A 9,280-nucleotide genomic window follows, 5' to 3' on the forward strand; every position below is an offset into this window, starting at 1 on the left:
CCTTTTTCTTAAAAATTGGGACTGGCAAGACCTAAATACATCTTACTAATATCTCCATTTCAAGAGCCCTAAGTGGAGTTACTAAAATATAATCATAGTTGTAAGCATGGGGTCTGAAGTAGAAAAACTTACGTTTGAATGTTACCTCTGCCACATACTGCTTTATATCTGACTTGAGCAAACATTTTAACTTCTCTAAACTTCATCTGTGAAACAGGGAAAATCATACCACCTTCACTGAATTGTTAAAGGCCTGAGATAACCAAATATCTGGCACAGAGCAAATGTTCAGTAAACAATAAATATTTGACACACATCTATAGTGAATAAATATTACACTCTATTTATTTAAATAATATTAAATATTCTAATTTTAAGTACTATTTAAAATTCGGCTTTCCAGTAGTATACCCATAATGACCTTTATTTAATTCATGGCTCTGCAACATACTCTGATTTGATAGACTTGACTTAAGTAAAGAGAAAAAAGACTTAAGAAAAGAGAAAGTATTCTCCCCTTCTGTCTTTTGTGTTTGACTACACTCTGAGGAATGTGCAAGGATGTATAAGCAAATAGCAGGAAAAAAAGGAAAAATAAGAAATCAGTGGCAATATAATGATTTTACATTCTTGCATGCCTAAACATTACATGAAATTAGAGGCTTACTCCAAAAAACAAACCCATAATCCCAAAACCCCAATATAATAAAATAAATCTGATCTTGATCAAACTTTTCCTTTATCAATTAAAGGAACACATCTGCTACCTGTACCTAAAAACAATAAAACAAAATCTAGTTAAAAAGTAGGACATCATGAAATGTTTTCTTCACTGATTTAAACATACATTGAACACAAACTTTGGGCTGCAGTTGGGGATCTAGATGGACTGGTTGGATCTCCTTGCAGTCCAAGGGACTCTCAAGAGTCTTCTCCAACACCACAGTTCAAAAGCATCCATTCTTCGGCACTCAGCCTTATTCACAGTCCAACTCTCACATCCATACATGACCACAGGAAAAACCATAGCCTTGACTAGATGGACCTTTGTTGGCAAAGTAATGTCTCTGCTTTTGAATATGCTATCTAGGTTGGTCATAACTTTTCTTCCAAAGAGTAAGCGTCTTTTAATTTCATGGCTGCAGTCACCATCTGCAGTGATTTTGGAGCCCCCAAAAATAAAGTCTGACACTGTGTCTACTGTTTCCCCATCTATTTCCCATGAAGTGACGCGACCAGATGCCATGATCTTCGTTTTCTGAATGTCGAGCTTTAAGCCAACTTTTTCGCTCTCCTCTTTCACTTCCAAGAGTCCCTTGGACTGCAAGGACATCCAACCAGTCCATTCTGAAGGAGATCAACCCTGGGATTTCTTTGGAAGGAATGATGCTAAAGCTCCAGTACTTTGGCCACCTCATGTGAAGAGTTGACTCATTGGAAAAGACTCTGATGCTGGGAGGGATGGAGGGGGCAGGAGGAGAAGGGGACGACCGAGGATGAGATGGCTGGATGGCATCACGGACTCGATGGACGTGAGTCTGAGTGAACTCTGGGAGATGGTGAGGCCTGCTGTGTTGGAATTCATGGGGTCACAAAGAGTCGGACATGACTGAGCGACTGAACTGAACTGAACTGGGGATCTAGATATAGAAGACTCAGAACATTATGTGCAGCATGATCAATGCTTTGAATTTTTTAGGACAGCAACATGAATTTCAACAGTACTTGCAGATGCCACCTCCAGGTCCTAAGAAAACTGCAAAGGTAAAGCTGACTTTTGGTTTCTTTCTACCTCTTTGCTTGTAAAATGTCTTAGCAATCAGATATTCCTGCCTACCACAATTTCTTCACTTTTAGATACAGGGTATGTCAAGTATAGATTTAAAATTACCAACCCCAGACCTCACATGTACACTCCTCTTCCCTCAAGATTTCCTGAGGTCCAAAATCTGTTCAAATATAGTATTTTATTTGAGTAAGCAAACAACAATAGTTGCTAATGGCAAAAGTAAGACATCAGTGATTAATATGCTCCATCATCCTAAATCCTTCTAGGTCCTGAGGTTAATAATCCTGAGATCATACTTGTCTCCAATCTCTCTCTCTCCCCACACAGCAATCCTTGAGTAAAAATCTTTGGTTCTACTGTCAAAATATATCTAGAATCTGAGTACTTATTATCTCTACTGTTTCACCCTGAATCCTTATACAGTCGGCACAGCTTAGATCATCAGCTCCTTACTGCAAAATCCAGGCTTAAATTGAAGAAAGGGAAAACCACTAGGCCATTCAGGTATGACCTAAATCAAACCACTTACGATTATACAGTGGAGGTGACAAATAGATTCAAGGGATTAGATCTGGTAGAGAGATCTGAAGAATTATGGATGGAGGTTTATAACATTGTACAGGAGGTGGTGATCAAAACCATCCCCAAGAAAAATATGCAAGAAGGCAAAGTAGTTGCTTGAGGAGGCTATACAAATGGCTGAGGAAGGAAGAAAAGTGAAAGGCAAGGGATAAAGGGAGAGATATACCCAAATGAATGCAGAGTTCCAGAGAACAGCAAGGAGAGATAAGAAAGCCTTCTTAAAGAAAAAATGTGAAGAAATAGAGGAAAACAACAGAATGGGAAAGACTAGAGATTTCTTTACAAAAAGTGGAGATACCAAGGGAACACTTCATGCAAGGATGGGCATGATAAACGACATAAATCATCAAGGACCTAACAGAAGCAGAAGAGATTAAGAAGAGGTGGTAAGAATACACAGAAGAACTATACAGAACAGGTCTTAATGACCTGGAAAACCACAATGGTGTGGTCACTCACCTAGAGCCAGACATCCTGGAATGCGAGGTCAAGAGGTCAAGTGGGCCTTAGAGAGTATTACTATGAACAAAGCTAGTGGAAGTGATGGAATTCTATCTGAGTTATTTAAAATCCTAAAAGATGATGCTATTAAAGTGCTGCACTCAATATGTCAGTAAATTTGGAAAACTCAGCAGTGGCCACAGGACTGAAAAAGGTCAGTTTTCATTTCAATCTCAAAGAAGGGCAAGGTCAAACAATGTTCAAATTACCATATGATTGCTTTCATTTCACATGCTGGCAAGGTAATGTTCAAAATCCTTCAAGCTAAGCTTCAGCAGTACATGAACTAAGAAATTCCAGATGTATAAGCTGGGTTTTGAAGAGATAGAGGAACCAGAGATCAAACTGCCAACATTCATGGGATCATGGAGAAAGCAAGAGAGTTCCAGAAAAACATCTGCTTCATTAACTATGCTAAAGCTTCTGACTGTGGATCATAACAAATTGTGGAAAATTCTTAAAGAGATGGGAATACCAGACCACCTTACCTGTCTTCAGAGAAACTTGTATGTGGGTCAAGAAGCATCAGTTAGAACCATACATGAAACAAGTGATTGGTTCAAAATTGAGAAAAGAGTATGACAAGGCTGTACATTGTCACCCTGTTAAACATACATGCAGAGTACAACATGTACAACGCCAGTCTGGATGAATCACAAGCCGGAATCAAGATGGCTGGGAGAAATATCAACAACTTCTGATATGCAGATGACATGAAGACTCTAACAGCAGAAAGTGAAAATTTCGGAACTAAAGAGCTTCTTGATGAAGAGGGGAGTGAAAAAGCTGGCTTAAAACTCAACATTCAAAAAACTAGGATCATGGCATCCAGTCCCAATATTTCAAGGCAAATCAAAGGGGAAATCAAAGTGGGAGCAGTGACAGACTTTAGTTTTGGGGGCTCTGAAATCACTATGGACAGTGACTGCAGCCATGAAATTAAAAGATGCTTGCTCCTTGGAAGGAAAGCTATGACAAACCCAGACAGCATATTAAAAAGCAAAGACATCACTTTGCCAACAAAAGTCCATATAGTCAAAGCTACGGTTTTTCCAGTAGTCATGTATGCATATGAACTCTTTTGATACTCTTGAGAGTCCTCTGGACTGCAAGGAGATCAACCAGTCACTCAGAAAGGAAATAAATCCTGAATATTCACTGGAAGAACTGATGCTCAAACTCCAATACTTTGGCCATCTGGTACAAAGAGCCAACTCAGCTTTTCCACCTGGAGAAAACCCTGATGCTGGGAAAGATGGGAGGCAAAGGAGAATGGGGCAGCAGAGGACGAGATGGTTAGATAGCATCACTGACTCAACAGACAGGAATCTGAGCAAACTCCAGGAGACAGTGGAGGACAGAAGAGTCTGGCATGCTGTAGTCCATGGGGTCTCAAAGAATTAGATACAACTTAGAGAAGGAAATGGCAACCCACTCCAGTGTTCTTGCCTGGAGAATCCCAGGGACAGGGGAGCCTGGTGTGCTGCCATCTATGGGGTCGCATAGAGTCGGACACGACTGAAGCAACTTAGCAGCAGCAGCCCCAGAGACTGAACACCACCACCACCGCTACCACCTTGGACAAAGCCAAAGTCAAGTGGACTACTTACTGCAGTTAGGCTCCTAGTGGTCTCCCATTTTTGAAACTTGCTGCCACTGAAAGTTTACTCTCCACAGAGCAGCAGCACACTTTATCTTTAGACCCAAACAATGGGGGCCCATGACCTTTTAGGGGGCTCTCCTGACTGTTCCTCATTATGCGCAGTCAGCAGAGTAAAGAGGATGTGGCCACCTGGAACAAGAATACCTTCCAAACTTCCCTTTTAACTGCTACTTGGGACCTGGAGAATTCTCTGCCTGAATCATTCCCAAAGCCTGCTTCCATGGTCTACAAGGGGCGATAAGAAGCCACTCTAGAATTCTATAAAGAACAATGACACCATCAGATAAGGACAGAGGGACAGAGGGATCTGAATGGCAGATCCAGAGGAAGGATGAGCACGATGAAAGGAGACTTCTATTCCAGATGTCACAAGGGAATTAAAGATGCAGCACCGCTTAAGCCAAGATGGGAGCAGTGGCGGGTCAGCGCAGATCAGACATTGGTTGAAACAGCTGACTCGATATGGAGGTCAAGGGAAGAACCTAGGGTTATTTTTTATTTGAAAGGGATCACAAAAAGAACACAGAGAAAATTTTGTTAAACACATTTCTGGCAAGTCCCAGACAATAACTGTCAGTTCAACTCCTTGCAGAGATGAAGTGGGAAATGCTGTTTACACTCAAAGAAAATTATTTCATTCTTAAACTATTACTTTACATATTTATTTTTTATTTTGCCACACATGCGGCATATAGGATCTTAACTCCCTGACCAGGGATTGAACCCACGTCCCCTGAATTGGAAGTGTGGAGTCTTAACCTCTGGACCACCAGGGAAGTCCCTCATTCTGAAATTTTAAAGAGGTGGTATGAGTTGACATCTTCCAGAACATTCAGAAAATAAGGCTCAGAAAAAAAAAAGCCTAGAGAAGAAAATATATGTATATATACACACATATGCTCATTCATTCACTTTTGGGTTATCTCAGACCCTGAGATAAATTACTGTAAATTATTTTATTAATCCATATTTTAAATTCCTCAAAATAATGAGTGTTACTTGTGTAAGTTTTAAGTAGGAAAGATAGTCTCTTTACTAACTAGTCTCTTTACTTCCCTCTCCTCTATATCTTGCAAATACATTCTCTTAGTTACAAGAAATTTGTCAATTTCATTACAGTTGTTACTAAAAAATCTATTTAGATGATGGCAAGGCCCCTGACCTTCAACAGGAAGTTGCCAATAATCAAACAGCATGATTGCATTTGATGCAAAATTGTCAAAATGGTGAAATGTTTATCAGATGCCACCTCTCTGAGAGGCTATATAGCAGGGAAGGTCTCACAGCAAAACAGAGAGCCCTAAGAAATCCAAATGCCTGAGTTTAACACAAGCATTTACGTTCCACATACCTGTTTTCTTATCTGTAAAATAACAGTGGTAATAACAGCAACAGGTTGATGAGGGAAATAGGGAAATTTATATTTGTAAAGCACTTACAACAATTCTTGGCTGCTAATAATTTGGCTCTTAGTACATCTTACCTCCCAATAATAATAATATTACTACTACTACTACTACTATTATAAATGCTAGCTTCCCACTAGTTTTATCACTTTTAGCCAGGGTTCTTCTCAGGCAAACGTGCACTAAGGTGAATTTAGGTGCTAACTGACAATTGAGATGTTAGCTGAGGACTAAGGTCTGACCTCTCCCAGGGGTATTTGCATTTTAAAAGGGGATCTTTCAGAAAAAAATCTTTTTAAAAATCCAAAGAAGTGAAATCAGAATAGTGGAATGACAGACCACGAGATTAATATTTTAGAGTAGGGGGCCCATTCACCCAGTCTATTTATGAAAGAAACCAGTAGGGGGTGGACAACCAAGGCAAGGGCAGGGAAGAAAGCAGGAACTGGAGAGCCAGGCTGCAGCCTCCAGGGATCTCCAGTTTGCTCTGCTGCCGGGAGCCACAGCTCAGAGACAGTTACTAGGGTATCCCCAGAGGAGCCTCATCACACAAAGATCTAAAAGCTTGGAAGAGAAGAAAGGGGGGTGGGAGTATTTCTTGACACTTATCTTCTTCTCCTGGGTTCAGAGCACTTCTTTTCATTTGCTAATCCACTGCTGAGAGGCTGTGTATTAACTGGCTCCAGCAGATAGCATAAGTAATTTTTGGCAGTATATTCATCTCACAAAGAATTAACAAAACATTTTTGCATTCCCCATATGGATTCTGGTAAAATATTACCTGTATCTATATATAACAGCAACATACAAATAGTCGAGATATTCTGAATGAAATCTGTATGTAAAGATTAAAACCATCTATATCATTTTCTCATACATTTAAAAAAAAGTTTCACACTTGAAATTCCAAATAACAGCTGTGAAAAAGCTTTTTTTAAACCAAATATGCTATCTTTATTTTAACCACAGATGGATTTATAAATATTCTGAAAGCTTCTCTGTCATTCTTCACTGCTTAAAGACAACACAAATTTTAATTTGTTAAAAGAAAACCAAGCTATTCAAACTTTTAATACCATATCAATGAACAAGCACCTTTATTTTTAAAATCTCCTTCAGCAAATCTCTAAAGTTTACAAAATAATTTGACTTGTTGAAAGCTAATTATTTTAGAGTTAGCCTGGAGAATTCCAGGGACGGGGGAGCCTGGTGGGCTGCCATCTATGGGGTCGCAGAGAGTCGGACACAACTGAAGCGACTTAGCAGCAGCAGCATACCATTAAAGCAATTATAAAATAGAAAGCTAAAATGACTAGAAGAGAAATAAAACAAAATTTTATTAATGGTATTTTTAGTCAAGGGTTTAACTCATGCACACATCAGATTATAGGTAAAATATTAAACTTGTTATGGTTCAACAGCACAAAGTTGCTTATACCTACCACCCAGAACTATGGACAGAGGTTTGTGACATTTTATAGGAGGCAGTGATCAAGACCATCCCCAAGAAAAAGAAATGCAAAAAAGGCAAAAACGGTTGTCTCAAGAGGCCTTACAAATAGCTGAGAAAGGAAGAGAAACAAAAGGCAAAAGAGAAAAGCAAAGATATACCCATATGATAAATCTAAACTCCTTTAACACGACCTGTAAGAGTTTTTAAATTGTGGCACAATATGTACCTTTCTACTCAGATCTATGATTAACTATTTCACACACACCTTTTGTTAAAATATTTTTATATACAAATGACCACATGTGAATAAGCTTAATTTTTTAAACTTTCATAACTGGGATATGAACTATTGTTTTGTAGGAAATGGGTATGTGCATTTTATATAAATTCTATTCTTACTAAAGAAAAAAAATGTATCACTGGGAGTAAAGTAGAATATTTAAATAAAATTGTCACAGTAATCATCTTTATCTCATTAAAAAAAAATTCTCCTGAGACTTCCCAAGAGAGACGGTTATTAAAGAATAGCATCTGCTGAGTATTTAGCCAATAATTTTTGTAACAAGACTGATTTTTCTTTTAAAAGTACCAAATACCCTAAACAGATCCTCTAAAAGCTCTTAAGAGTAGGAAGATTTGTTATTTTCCATAATAAAAGATATGAGGAAATGGGAATTTCAGTAAGAATTCAGTCTTAGGAGTTACTAACCACCACAATCTTTGCATGTATTTGGATAAGAATGAAAATAGTGATACACAGTATTGCTTCCCTGGTGGTTTAAATTCCCGCCTGCAATGTGGGAAACCTGGGTTTGATCCCTGGGTTGGGAAGATCCCCTGGAGAAGGGCATGGCAACCCATTCCAGTATTCTTGCGTGGAGAATCCCCATGCACAGAGGAGCCTGGCAGGCTACAGTCATGGGGTTACAAAAAGTCAGACACAACTGAGCGACTAATCACAGCAAGGCACATCCACCGTGTTAGAGTAAAGCCTGTCCACTCCTTAATAGGCAGTTTTCAACTTTCCATTTATTTCACTGCCATATTACCCTCTCCTCTCAAGAGATGTTTATAAAATGCACAGGGTCAAACACAGTGCCTGGTACATAGAAAGGGATTCAATATTTCTGAATGAACAAATTACTGAACGAATAAATACAATGGGCTCTCAAACTCTCCCTGCTCCGTCTTAGGTAAGCTATTATGCCTATTTTGTATTTTGGCATGTCTCCTTGTCAATCATGACGTATTTCCTTTCCTTTTTCCTTAGGAAGGCTCTGGTTATTCTTTCTTCCCCTAGAGATCTAGAGTCTGTAATTACCCTGATCTCGCTTGAAACTCCTTATTAAACAATAAAGGAGACTCTTTCCCTGGACCTTTTCTAGTCTCTAGCACACCTCTCCTGAGGCACAGAGACTGGAGCTAGTGGATGACACACGAAAAAACTCCTGAAAAGCAAGTTCTGCAGCCAGATTATCTGATTTCCTCACCCACCACAACTTACAAGTATTTCCTTCACAGGCAATTTTGTTCCAAAATATTTATCATTATACCAACCTACTGCAGCTAACTTCGCAACAATAGGGGAAACATTCATCAAAAAGACTGAGCATTCTACTATGGGTCATAAATTGAGTTCAAATACTTTGTGTAAAATGCCAGACTATTATTTTAGCACATCTATGATCTAGTCTAACACATATTTTCTTGGACTATAAATTAGTTTTCTATGGCACATAAAACTCCATGTAAAATGAATTCTTTATAATAAAGATTTTATGATGTCTGAAAGTGCTATGAAAAATCAGTTATACTTCTTACAGTAATCTTTGCCAGAAGTCAATATTGGTAGAATCCTTTTATATTTTAACCTAGTCATAGCTCAG

Source organism: Ovis canadensis, chromosome 3 (genome assembly GCF_042477335.2).
Source record: "Ovis canadensis isolate MfBH-ARS-UI-01 breed Bighorn chromosome 3, ARS-UI_OviCan_v2, whole genome shotgun sequence".
Taxonomy (NCBI): domain Eukaryota; kingdom Metazoa; phylum Chordata; class Mammalia; order Artiodactyla; family Bovidae; genus Ovis; species Ovis canadensis.